Source organism: Panthera leo, chromosome E2, assembly GCF_018350215.1.
Source record: "Panthera leo isolate Ple1 chromosome E2, P.leo_Ple1_pat1.1, whole genome shotgun sequence".
NCBI classification, from domain to species: domain Eukaryota; kingdom Metazoa; phylum Chordata; class Mammalia; order Carnivora; family Felidae; genus Panthera; species Panthera leo.
The window spans coordinates 40,000,856-40,015,215 of NC_056693.1; positions in this window are offsets into that span (position 1 = coordinate 40,000,856).

Genomic DNA, 14,360 nt, shown 5'->3' on the forward strand with positions numbered 1-14,360 from the left:
TAAAACCGAAACGGAATCATACATTAAAATAAATACAATTATAAAAGAAAAAAATCATTAATGTGAAATACGAGGCTGTGTGTAGCAGGTGAGCTAGGGTTTCCAGTTGCTAGTAGCACAGTAGATAGCTTCCTTTGAATCGTGCATAACTATGCTGTAGATACCAGGTAATGAGTCAGGTTTTATACTCTTGTTTTATGTTCAAACTACAGACAAATCTTCATTCTCAGATAATGCAAAGAAGTTTGCTATCACTTAATGTGAACGTGTAACTTATATATTATGTCCCACTTTTCAATTAACTTAAAAATAATTTCTACCTGTTATCAATAAATATAGAACACAAGAAATTAAAATAAAGAGCACACAGAGTAAAAATGGTTTCATAAGTAGTGCCTAGTCTATCTTTATTGAGGATTCTTGTATGCCAATATTTTCTGAAAAAAATCTCACCAATGAATGTCCATTTTACTGTGTAAACAAACGTTTTCCAAATTTGTTTTTTTTAATCATGAGGTGTTTTTATTAAGATACCCAGCAGCACACTTTGAGAAATGGTATATTAGGCTGACAATTAATTAAAAAAAACTTTATGTAATTGTTTTAATTAAAATGCATTATTTCAAGTATCTTGTTCAGTTATAGTCAACACCAAGGATGAAAAAATATTAAGTGCTTGAAATTAAGTAAATACAACCAGTGGGAAACTGTAAGAACATACACTTTCTTTTCCTCTCTGTCTTTTGCTTCTTTTTAAGAGAAAACAGTTTGTTGCATTATTATTTTTTTAATGTTGATTTCTGAGAGAGAGAGGGACACACAGGGCACAAGTTGGGGAGGGTCAGAGAGAGGGACACACAGAATCCAAAGCAGTGTCCAGGCTCTGAGCTGTCAGCACAGAGCCCAACACGGGGTTCAAACTCACAAACTATAAGACCATGACCTGAGCCAAAGTCAGACGCCCAATCAAGTGAACCACTCTGGTACCCCAGCTTGCAGTATTTAAACAGTAAGTAAACATATATTATCTTCACACTTGACCATTAAAAAAAATATACTCTTATCTGTAATTAGTAAATATAAAAGAATTTTTTTGTCTAATTTGATATTGTCAAACAGAAGTTTTTAAAAAAATTATTTAAGTGTATTGACAATTGTGATCAAGGTAGAGAATTACATATCCAACACTAAAGTTCTATTTTATTAAATGTTAATTTAGTTCTGTGTATGAAAAATAATTAAAGACATGAAGGACATGAAGGACATGAAGTGAAAAATATATTATGGCAATAAATATGGCAAATTATTAAAGGAACTGTGTGTAAAGTGTGAGGTCATTTCCCCAGAGGGAGAACAATGGTATATGTTCAAGAATGTAAAGAAAGGTTTTGATGGATATACATCACATCCCAACTCTATGAAAAAATATGGCCCGTTGTGTTTTGAATAGCCTATTGAGTGTCCAACCCCCCACGAAATACTCTGCTGCAGGCCCCTTAAGGCTGAAGGCTTCTCTCACACTGAACTGGTTTCTAAACTTTAACTCGCTGGACCCAGTTCCCGAGTATTTCTTGAGACTTTAATTCGGTGGGCTGTAAGTCAGAAATTAGAGAATTTCCTCACTTGCAAGACTCTCTTTTCCACTTCAGGTCCCGGTGCCATTATTCCTTCCACGTTACACTCTTCTCCTTAAAAATAGACACTGAGCTGGTCTTCCATGCCAGGTGTCTTTACCTTAGCTCATTTATCTATTACTCTTTTTAAAATATATTCTATAGAGCATTTTATCCATCCAGGCCCTGTTGGGATAAATCTGAGGACCAGAAGAGAGTATGAACAGCAGAAATCACCTATTTTGAAACTGTACATCTAATGTTTTGCTAAAGGTTAAGACTTAAATAACAGATGCACACAGAAGGAATAGCTAACAGGTGTGAGAGAATGACAGGAGAAAATGCCTTCCTAGAGATGATAATAATCTAAGTCTCAAAGAATTAGTGGGGACAACATTGGGGACAAATTACAAAGAAGAAATTACAGTCTTTTTTTTTTTTTTTTTTCTGGACAAGAGGGGAGGCATTTGGGTGTGATACAGAATTCATGTAATCCTTACAAAAGCAGACAGATTTTATGTGTCCTGGCCTATATAAGTCTGATATAATTGTGTTAAATAATAAAGTAATCAGAAGTTTTTCATTTAAATATTATTTCAAAGTATATCAAAGTGTAACTTTTTCACAAGCCACAATGTTATTTGGTAAAATTCTATGTCCTCTTCTTTTTCCATTATTCACCCCAAATACTTACAACTTCTACTTGCAAGATGCTCAAATACTGCACCCTGACATGCACGGAGATCTCATTTCTCTTACTTAGGTCTCCTCCCTTTTTACCGTGGTAAGAGTATTTAATGAGATCTACTCCCTTAAATAATATTGTATTTCACACTTAAAATTTTTAAGTACAGATACAGTGATGTACTTCAAATCTCCACAGCTTATTCATCTTTCATAACTAAAACCGAACAACTCTTTATCTCTCCTCTCTCCACTGTCCTTCACAATTACCATTCTACTCTTTGCTGTTGCTAATTTGACTATTTCAGATAAACCATATAGATGGGTTCATCCAGTATTTGTCCTCCTTTGACTAGCTTATTTCACTGAACATAACGTACTCAAGGTTCATCCATGTTGTTACATACTGAATAATCTCTTATGTTTTAAGGCTGAATAATATTCCATTGTGTGTGTGTGTGTATATATATATATATGTATGTATGTGTATATATATATATATACACATACATACATATCTCATATTTCCTTTTGCCAGTCATCTATAGATGGATAGTGAGATTGTTTCTGTTTCTTGGTTATTATGAATAATACTTGAATGAATATGGGAGTCCAAAGACAATATATAAAATGACAACAGGTATAGGAAAAGATGTGCAACATCACTAATCATCAGGGAAATGCAAGTTAAGACCACAATTATATATAATCCCACACCTGTTAGGATGGCTATGATCGGGACACCTGGGTGGCTCAGTCAGTTAAGCACTGGACTCTTGATTTTGGCTCAGGTCATGATCTCATGGTTCATAAGTTTGAGCCCTGTATTGGGCTCCATGTGACAATGCAGAGCCTGCTTGGGATTTTCTACCCCTCCCCCAACTGCTTTCTCCCCCATATGCATGCACTCTCTCAAAATAAATAAACTTAAAAAAAGATGGGTATCATAGAAAAAATAGACAGGGCTCCTGGGTGGCTCAGTCGCTTAAGCCTCCAAATTCAGCTCAGGTCACGATTTCATGGTTCATGAGTTTAAGCCTCGTGTCCAGCTCTGTGCTGACAGCTCAGAGCCTGGAGCCTGCTTCAGATTCTCCATCTCCCTCTCTCTCTCTGCCCTTCCCCCGTTCATGCTCTGACCCTCAAAAATAAATAAAAATGTTTAAAAAAATTAAAAATAGACAAGGGAACTGCAAAGAATGAAAGAATTAGAACCCTTGTATACTGATGACAGGAATGTAAAATGATGTAGCTGGTGTGGAAATCAGTATGGAGCATCCTCAAAAGATTAAGAACTGCCATATGGACCAGCAATCCCACTTTTGGATATTTATCTGAAAGAATTGAAACCAGGATCTCAAATACGTAAGTTCCTTTCTTTCTTAGTATTTTATGATTAAATTGACATCATCTCTATTTAGACATTCTTCATACACAAATGAGCAGAGAATTTGCTTATTTCTTTCTAATTTCTGTGTAAAATTTCCTGTTGCTTAGAGGGTAGGAAATAAGAAGTTGAGTGTGCAGAAGAAGGAAGAAATTGGGCTGTGACAGAAAAAAAAATCAGATTCTGCTTCTCTCCCAATTCACTGCACTGTAGGTCATATATATTGTTTCCCTGCAGGGAGTTCACACTTAGAACCTATACCAGAGGTCAGACAAATTAGGAGAATACATTTATTCATCAAGCTGTTAAACAGGGGCAAATGTTTTACCAAAATTTTAAGCACACTTTACTTCACTCGTGTTTTGTGGATTCTCCTGCCTACCTTGGAGTTTTGTATGAACTCATGCTCTTAAATCTTTTCACAGAAAGTAGGTTTTCTTTATGGTACATAAATTCCCAAAGAACAAGTAAGTTCAGAAATCAAGGCAAGGTTTCCCACTGCTCCTGTATCAGAATGTAGAGGATTTTTTTTCTTTTTAAAATTTCTCAAGGTTCGACAGATATTACAACTATCAGACTTCCGTTAGGCAAATTGGTCATAATGTAAATATTGTCTCTCACCTTTGAGATTCTAACACTCAGCAGAAACAAACTTTAAAAGCCACAAAAGGAAAAGCAGCCCTGAATTAATGATGAGGTCTTGCAACATACAAATAAAATCATGTTTAGATGTGGAGTACTTCCTCATAGAGCACGCAAAGAAAATTAGAATTAAGAAAGCAAATGCAAAATATGAAAAGCCCTTTCGAACATCTGGCTCAGAAGTTTTTATATTCCTCAAAGTCCTGAGGATTCTACAAGAAGTCCTAAAATTTACCTAATGATTCCAAATTCCTAAAAGATATTAAACTTTGGATTGGATAATGAGAAAATGGAATTCCTAAGAATTCTTAGGGATTTCTGGAATTATAAATTAATCCTTATTTCCACAGCACTTTTAAAGTATCTTTGAAAATAATAATGAACACCAACAAAATACACAGTGAATCTTTTTAATGATGTGATTGTATTAAAGGTGTCAGAGGAGATTTTATTAAAAAAATGATACAAACTATACAAATGTTATTTCTGTGAACAAAGAGGTTATGATAAAATTACATATTTGAATAGTATGCAAAATAAACTCTGCTTGATAAGAAGCTATTTGTTAATAGAAACATTATATGAGGGAATGTAATCACTAATGAGTGCCAATTACAATAATTTAAAATTATAATAGCAGATATTTAATATTTAAAACTTAGCATCCTTAAAAATGAAAGTTTAAAACACATGTGGCTTCATTTTTTCTATCCTATAGTTTTAATTATTGTTCCACAATTTTTCCAGATGTCGAAAAATTTCTTTCATTTTGTACTGATGTTGGTTGCACTGCTATGAGCTCATCCATAGCAACATCCACTGCAAGTTGGGTGTCGTATTATGTTTTATAGAAGTTCATTTTCTTCTTTAATAATAAACATTTGGTCTACTTCTCCTGATTTTTAACTGGCTATTGAAATCTGGATTTCTTTTTCTACTTCCCATTTTAGATGAGTTTCTAATTTCATGTTGGAGTATTCCACATCATCATTCATATATTCTCTTTGCACTTTTTCTTTCAAAGATCAATAGCATACAGTGAATATCCAAACACTCTAAAACCCCAGTGAACATTATTCAGTCGTATTTAAATAATGTAACATGCAGAATATCTAGCAAAACTAACAGCACTTTACATAATTATGCATTGAAATTGTCAATTTAAACATTCATTTGCTTCCAAAAAGTTGTTATTTCTTGCACCACCACTGTTTAAAATGTATCATATGTCTAAACTTATTAATATTTAATATTTTTGCACGAATGACTCACCTTTGGCAACAGCAAATAGCATCATGAACATTTACTATTACAGGGCAACAGCTATGAGGAAGATTAAATCATCAGATGGCTATTGCTTATTTTTATGTATTTCTATCCTGGTTCCCAGAAATATCCACTCTATAATTCCACCTATTAGTATGCCTTCTCTTGTTTCTACTTAATATTATTTGATTCCTTCTATCTAGCAGTCTCTCCATGTTAACTTGGCTGTTTTTATTTCCCAATTATGATTACTTTTTTTTCTTTTTTCTCTCCAAATAAACAGATCCTCACAAATTATTATGTTAGTACCAAATGACAAAATATTTATGTGATCCAATTCCCAAGGCTGGGGGGGGGGGGGAGGGGAGGGGGGGGAGGGGGAGTTTGGTGAAAGAAAACAAAATGAAAGAAATAAACCTACAGATACAAGGAGCTCAGTGAAATTTAAGCATAATGAGTTGCCCCACCCAATCATGACTTTAAACATCCAAACAACTGAAAACTGAAGACCTGAAAACATCCTGAAAAGAGAAAAATAACACACTATCAGGGAACATCAGCCCTAATGACTAATGATTTCTCATCAAAAACCTTAAAGGATGGAATAAGGTGGTACAATTACTTTTGTAGGGCTAAAAGGAAAAGAAAACAAAACAAAACAAAACAAAACAAAAATGGAAGTAAACTCAGAATTCTATATCCAGAAAAATTATATGTTAAGAGTGAAGGTATTCCCAGATGAAGAAGAACTAATAGAATCTGTTGCTAGCCATCTTGTTCTAAAATAATCACTAAAGGAAATTCTTCTGACAGAAAGAAATGCTATGGATGGAAAACTGGAGAATATTAGCAACAAAGTAAAAGCAACAAGAATATTTAATATTTGGGCAACTATAATAGACTAAGCTCCTCTTAGATCTTTAAAGTGTTTAACAGTTCAAAGCAAAAAGTGGTTATACTGTCCGAAATGGTTTTTAAGATATCTGGAAGACTTAGTTTATATGAAACTATAACATAAAGCAAAAAAAAAGTAAAGAAACTCTATGGTTATGTGTTGCTACTAATTATACTGTAAAAGCATTAGGAATATTATGATTTCTAAAGTAATAGCGTTTAAATAGTATAGTCAAATATAAAATAGTCGAGTTAAATAGGAATACTAAAAATGTTAAAATATGGCAAAATAGATAGGAAAGTAAAAACAAACAAAAGGGGACAAAACAGAAAATACCATTATACTCTTAATCCAAACATACCAGTAATTTCATTCAATATAATCTAAATACACCAATTAAAAGATAGAGGTCATGAGACTGCATTAAAAAATATGCCCCAACCATATGCTGCCTACAAGAAATTCACTTCAAATATAATGATAGAAGTAGGCTAAAAGTAAAAGCCTTGGGGGGGGGGGGGTGCAGGGGGGCGGGGACAGATATCACACAAGTTCTAATGAAAAGAAAGCCAGAGTGACAATATTATTATCAGACAAAGTAGATTTCCAATCAAAGAAAGAGAAATAGAGGCATTACAAAATGATAAAAGGGTTAATTCACCTAGAAAACTTAACCTCAAACATGTATATATAACTTACTACAGAGCTTTGGAATATACAAGAAAACCCCATAGAAATGAAAGGAGAACTGTTAGATAAAGCCATAATAATATTGGAGACTTCACCACCCTTACCCAGTAAAAACCAGGATTAATATGAATTAGTGCTTATAAAATCAACAAGGACATAGAAAAACTGAACGGCACCATCAATAAACTGGATCTGATTGACATTCACAGAGCACTTCACTGAACAGAACATGCATTCAAGTGTAGATGGAGCATACATCAAGATGGATCACATCATGGATCATCAAACAAAGGTTAACGCATCTAAAATAACAGAAATCATATAAATTTTATTCTCTGATCACAATGAAATTATACTAGAAAACCAGTAACCATCACTTACCTTGGAGACATTATATCAACTCTTGCTTTTAAAAGTTCATTCATATAAAGGAGGTTTTCCATTGTAATACATAAAAACTCAAAAACCCTCATGAAATATTACTAAAGAGGATTCAACATAAGTATCAATAATAGTAAGCCACAGCTACGTGCGGTTTATAAGAATGCAAAGCTTGCTTAATATGTGAAAATAAAAACATACCCTAATATAGCAATAGTCTAAAGAAGAAAATCCACATACACCTATCAATTCATGCCAAAAAGCATCGGACCAAATTCAGCTTCCACCACTAATATAAATTCTCAGCAAATCAGAAATCAAGACAACTTGTTCAACTTAATAAAGGGCACCAACAACAAACAAAACAGGAAAAAAATAATGAAGCTACAGCTAATCTCACACTTAACATCAAATACTAAACGCTTTTCCGCTAAATTCAAGAACAAGACAAGCCTGTCAGCTTACACCAATCCTATTATACGTACTAACCTGTTAAATAGGAAGCTATACCAGGCTCAAGATGATAATAAAAAGGCATACAGATGTGAAGTGAAGAAATAAAACTGTCCTTACTTGTAGATGATTTGATCATTCAAGGTCCAAGTCGAAAATCCCCAAAAATCTAAAAACAAAACAAAAGGATAAAACCTCCCAGAATAAGTGAACTTATCAAAGTTGCATGAAACAAGGTCAACACGCAAAAATCTATTATATCCTATGTACTAGCAAAATAGTATAGAATTATAATCTGAAATTCAAAAGCGATATTGTAAATATTTAAAACACTTTAAAATAATGTTTGAAACAGTTTCAAAATGAATCACTGATGTATAAACACATAAAACAGAGACAGGAACTGTATGCTGAAAACTGCAACACAGTGATGAAACAGCCAAAAACAACCTTAACAAATGAAGACGTGGACTGTGTTCATGCCTTGGAAGACTCTACCCGGTAAAGATGTCGTTTCTCCAAATTGCTTTACAGATTTAATTTGAGTCCAATCGAAATTAAAGCAATGTATTTTTGTAGATATAAAAAAAAAAAAACTCCTAAAATTTATCTGGGAGTGTGTAGGATGGACATCACCAACATGGTGAAGTAGGGCACAGCAGCCCCCATCCCTCCACAAACAACAATTCGAGAGTTATCCAGTGAAACCAGGACTGGGAGAGCTCAGGTGTGTCCACTCAAGAGGCTTTGGGCGCATAGAGGAGCGTCTGCACGCACACCTAATAAACTACACAAACCTAAACTAAAAAAAAAAAAAAAAAAAAAAAAAGCAGAACAGTTTCACTTTGTATCATCCCATCCCGGAGGATGGCTCTGCTTGGCAACAGGGGGACACCTCCAGACCCCAGAGGGACCCCTTCACTGGAAAAGGGAGAACGGGGACAGTGACTAGCTTCCCCAGGCTCCAGGGCACTGCATCAGAACCCGCTTACGTTCTGCGCCCCCCACCCCCACCCCCGAGACTGGTGGAGCAGAGCTGCCCAGGAACCGCTGCGAACAGTCAAGAAAGCGGAGCCCGCGGTACCAGTCACACACAGCGCGGGAGCGGCCTCAGTTCCCAGGAGCCTGCTCTGCAAAGGCCTTCAACAGCTCTTTCTGCTGAGGACCTCAGCAGCCCTGGCGGGGCTCAGACACCCGCAGCTTTCATCATTAAGAACCTCGCCTTGGAAGGCGGACAACACCAGCAGTTTGTGCCAGCAAGGCAATCAATACCCAGCCGACCCACCACGGACGTCTGCAACTTTGGGGTAGGAGGGCTCCCCAGGTTTTCACTTGTTTGCGGTTAGTACCTGCCAGGGTATCTGCCTGCTCCACTCCTCCTCTTCCACTCCAGCAGCCCAAGCCAAAGCCACAGAAGACGGACGCCCTGGAGCCAGGATGCGCCCAGACCGCCGTCCTCGCAGCTAGCTAGGGCTTTGGCTGTCAGCCCCTTAAACTCTTGCAGCTGCTCAGTACCCGGATGTGTTGAGCTGTCCCCTCGCTGCGCCCACCTCCACGCGCATGCCCAACAACTAACTCGTGCAGCGCCCACACGACAAAAGTGCGCGCCAACAGCCAACCTCCCTGCAGGTGTTCCTGGGCCCAAGTCTGGTCGTGACTCTTGACACTGGCCTGCGCTGTTGTGGGTGTCCACAGATAGCACCTGTAGGTCTGCATCTGGATACAATAGGCCCTGACTCAGGTCCCAGGCCTCCACTGCACACGCCCGCCGCTAATCCGTGCAGCCTCAGGAGTACACGGCAATTTCCAGAGCCGGACTGCAACTGTTGCGCCTGGATCTAATCGCCACTCGTGGTTGCTTCCTAACTGGTCCCTGTGCATGGAGGACAAGAAGAGATGGAAGACAAAGGCAGAGCACTTCAGACTGGTAGGTGGCGATTTTAATAAGCAGGAATTTACTCATGAGGCTTGTCTTGGGCGGTCGCAAAAAAGTAGACCTCCACGCCAACCGCCAGAATCTTAAAAAAAAAGCATAGAGGTCTTAACGGAGTCCAGCTGCTGTGGATTGAGTGCAGGTGCCCCGAAAAATGCATTACTGTTTAAGGGCTATATCCTTGAAATGGCTCCATCTGTGGAAAGAGTAGGCTCAGCGTATAGATCTGGGAGTGGGTGAGGAGGCTCTAATGTCCCAATTGCGTGTCACAGGTCAACAGAGGGTCACGTCCTCTGGATGAACTCCTGTAACGATTTATCCCTTATGATTGGGTGTTTCGATTTCATATGCTTCCTCCCCCACCCCTTTCCTTCAGTATACCCTGAGAGGTCAGCAAGTTGTTCACTAGCATGGAGGTGGCATGTTTGGCAACCGTCTGGCTGCACCATGCTGGTGGGACTTCCCACTGCAGATTCCAGTGTTCCACTTTCACCAATGATCCATTGTGAAACTTGGGGCAGTGGCTCCTTCCTGTGATTTCTATGCCTTTACCATGTTGCGTGTCTTGGCAGGGCTTCCCAGTCTGGCATATGAGTAACAGGCCCTAGTGGTTGATTATTTAAATGTATTAAAGTCTGGGCAAGGTGGTTTAGTCAACCTGGGCAAGGTGGTTTTACTTTGTAGTAATTTAATCTGCTGCTTTAATATTCCTTTCTTTCTATCAACCCTGCTGCTGTAGGCTATAAGGGAGATGGAACCAATATTAAATGTCATATTCTTTTGCCCAGTCTTGCGTACCATGACCTTAAAGTTGGGACTCTCAATCACTGTCTATTTGACAGGGGTATCTGTACATGGTACTTAGCTTCTCTAATCCCCCCATGGTGGTAGCCTGGTTTGCAGAGCAACAGGACAAGGCTTGGGTTAGGCCATACTCAGTGTCCACACAAACCAAGGCATACTGAGAGCCCTCACTCAGAGGGAAAGGGCCAATATAATTTGTCAGTTCTTTATCTGCTGGGAACTCTGGGTAGCTGACCCCAGATTCCTTTGGCAGTTGCCTCAGGTGTTGTTTAGAACATGTAGGCCCTGCTGTTATTGCATTAACCAAGTCAGTGTATTTCAAGGGCAATTCAGCATCTGTAGCAATATATCATCCTATATGGGTGCTATGGTGGCCATTCTCCCTGTGTATCCAATCTACTGAATCTACTTTTGTATCTACTGAAAGGTTAGTTGCCAGGATTCATATTTAGGCTAGGACACCAGTTTTTTGATGGTCAGGTGGCGTCAGTGCATCATGACACAAGACATGGAAAACAGTGAGAAATGCCTCAGGTTCTTGCAAGAAAACACAGATGTCCTTCCACTTATCCCGAATCACAAGGGCTTATTCAGGTTTATCCATCCACAAGAGAAAGGGGAGTTCTTACCACAGTATGTTTTTCTTTAAAGTTGTCTGGTCATATCTGATTCTATGCATAGTTTTAAATATGACATTCTAGTCAAATCTTTGGTAATATAATCAGTGTTTTCAAATGCTACCTGTAATAAGGAGAACAGAATCTTAATGAAATTTGCAAATAAAGGGGGGGCCAGGGTGGCTCATGAGATTAAGTGTCTGACTTCAGCTCAGGTCATGATCTTGAGGTTGACGAATTGGAGCCCTGCGATGGCTCTGTGCTGACAGCTCAGAGCCTGAGACTGCTTCGGATTCTGTGTCTCCCTCTCTTTCTGCCCCTTTGCCGCTTGTGTATTCTCTCTCTCTCTCTCTCTCTCTCTCTCTCTCTCTGTGTGTGGTGTGGGTGTCTCAAAACTGAATAAAACATTAAAAAATTAAAAAAAATAAATTTTCAAATAACCATATTACCATGAAAATTAAAAATATACTTGTGACCAAATGGACATAATAGACATACAGGAAACATTCCATCCAGTAGAATACCCATTCTTAAATAATCGTAGAACATTCTCCAGCATCGATTATATGTTAGGCAACAAAATAAGTCTTAACAAATTTAAGAAAGTTGAAATCTTAGCAAGTATTTTTCCTTCCACAATGGTTTGAATCTAGAAATAAATAATAGGAAGAAATTTGGAAAACTCACAATTATTTGGGGATGGAACAACATGCTCCTGAAGAACCAATAGGTCAAAAACAATTCAAAGGGAAATCAAAAAGTATTTTGAGACAAATGAAAATGGAAACACGGCACACCAAACTCAGGGGATGTAGCAGATCAGTTCTAAGAGGGAAGACTACAGTGATTAATAACTATGTGTGACAATAGTAAATAAATAATAAATAGTAAATAAATAGTAGTAATAGTAGTACTATTTTAATAATAGTAAATAATAAAATATGTGTGAAATAAATAACCTAACTTTATACCTCAAGAAACTAGAAAAAGAAGAACAACCTAAGTCCGGAGTTAGTAGAAGGGAGGAAATAACAAGGATCAGTTGGAGATAAGTGAAATTAACTAGAAAGACAACAGTAAAGATTAATGAAACAAGGATTTTTTTTTTAGAAAAGATAAAAAACCTTTTAGCTAGACTATGAGAAAGGAAAGATTGAAGTCATAAAAGAAAGAGGAAATACCACAACTAATACCAGAGAAATACAAAGGATCATAGAAGACTTTGATATGCCAACAAATTTGAGGATATAGAAGAAATGGGTAAATACCTAGAAACATACCATCTACCAAGACTAAAAAATGCAAATATAGAAAAATCTGAACAGACCCATTAATAGTAAGGATATTGAATCATAATGAAAAAAACCTTCCAACAAAGAAGAGCCCTGGGACAAATGCCTTCACTGGACAATTCTACAAGACATTTAAAGAAAAAAAATAACACCTGCTCCTAAACTCTTTCAAAAAATTAAAGAGAACTCCTGCAAACTCTTTCTGTAAGGCCACCATTACTCTGATACCAAAGCCAGATAAAGACACTACATGAAAAGACAACTACAGGCAAATATCCCTGATGAATATAGATGCAAAAATACTCCACAGAATACTAGCAAGGAAACTTAACAGCACATTAAGATTACACACCATGAACAAGTTGGATTTATCCCTGGGATACAGGGATGGTTCACCGTATGTAAATTAACTCCACTTTTACAAAATGAAGAATAAAATCTGCATGATCACTTCAGTAGATGTAGATTTGATAAAATTCAACACTATTCCATGATAAAAACTTTTAAACAAATTAAGTATAGAAGGAAATCCCAACACTAACATCATACTTGGTATAAGGTGGACAGTTTTTCTCTATGATCAGGAACGAGACAAGGATGCCAACTCTCATCACTTCTATTCAACATAGTACTGAGAGTCCTAGCTAGCAAAGTTAGACAAGAAAAATAAATAAAAGGCACCCAAATAAGGAAGAAAGAAGTAAAACTTCATCTCTTTGCAGAAGACCTTTTCATATATATAGAAAACTCTGAAAACTCCAGCAAAAATCTGTTAGAATTAATGAATGGATTTAGTAAAGTTACAGGTTACACAATTAACAGAGAAATAAGTTGCATTTTATATACTAAGAATAAGATATTTAAAAGATAAAATAAGAAAATAATAAAAATTAAGAAAAAACTTATTTACAAAGTCCTGAGAAACAAAATATTTAGGAAAAAAAACTAATCTTTGAAAACTATAAGATGTTGATGAAAGAAATTGAAGAAGATATTAAGGAATGGCAATATATTCTATGTTCATAGATTGGAAAACATAATATTGTGAAAATGCCCATAGTACCCAAAGTGATATATAAGTCCTATGCATTCCTCATCAAAATCCCAATTACATTTTCCACCGCCATAGAAAAAAACAATTCTAAAATTTATGTGGAACAATAAAAGACCCAGAATGGTGAAAGCAATCAAGAGAAAGAAAAACAAAGCTGGAGACTTCACATTTTCAGATTTCAAAATATGTTACAAAAATACAATAATTAAAGCAATGTAGTACTAGCATAAAGATACATATGTGGCCAATGGAACAGAATAGAAAGTTCAGAAATAAACCTATGCATATAAAGTTACCTGATCTTCAATGAGAATTCTGAGAACACACAAATGGGGCTGGGATTTTCTCTTCAGTAAATGGTATTGAAAAAACTCTATATCTACATGTAAAAGAATAGAACTGGACCTTGGTGTTAGACCATACACACACACACACACGAGCTAAATGTAAGAACCGAAACTATAAAACTCCCAGAAGAAAATAGGAAAAATATTCTTGACATTGGTCTTGGCAATTATTTCATGTATATGCTTTCAAAAGCCCAGGAAACAAAAACAGAAATGGGCAAGTGGGACTACATCAAACTAAAAAAGATTCTGCATAGTGGGGCACCAAGGTGCTTCAGGTGATTAACTGCCTGACTTTAGCTCTG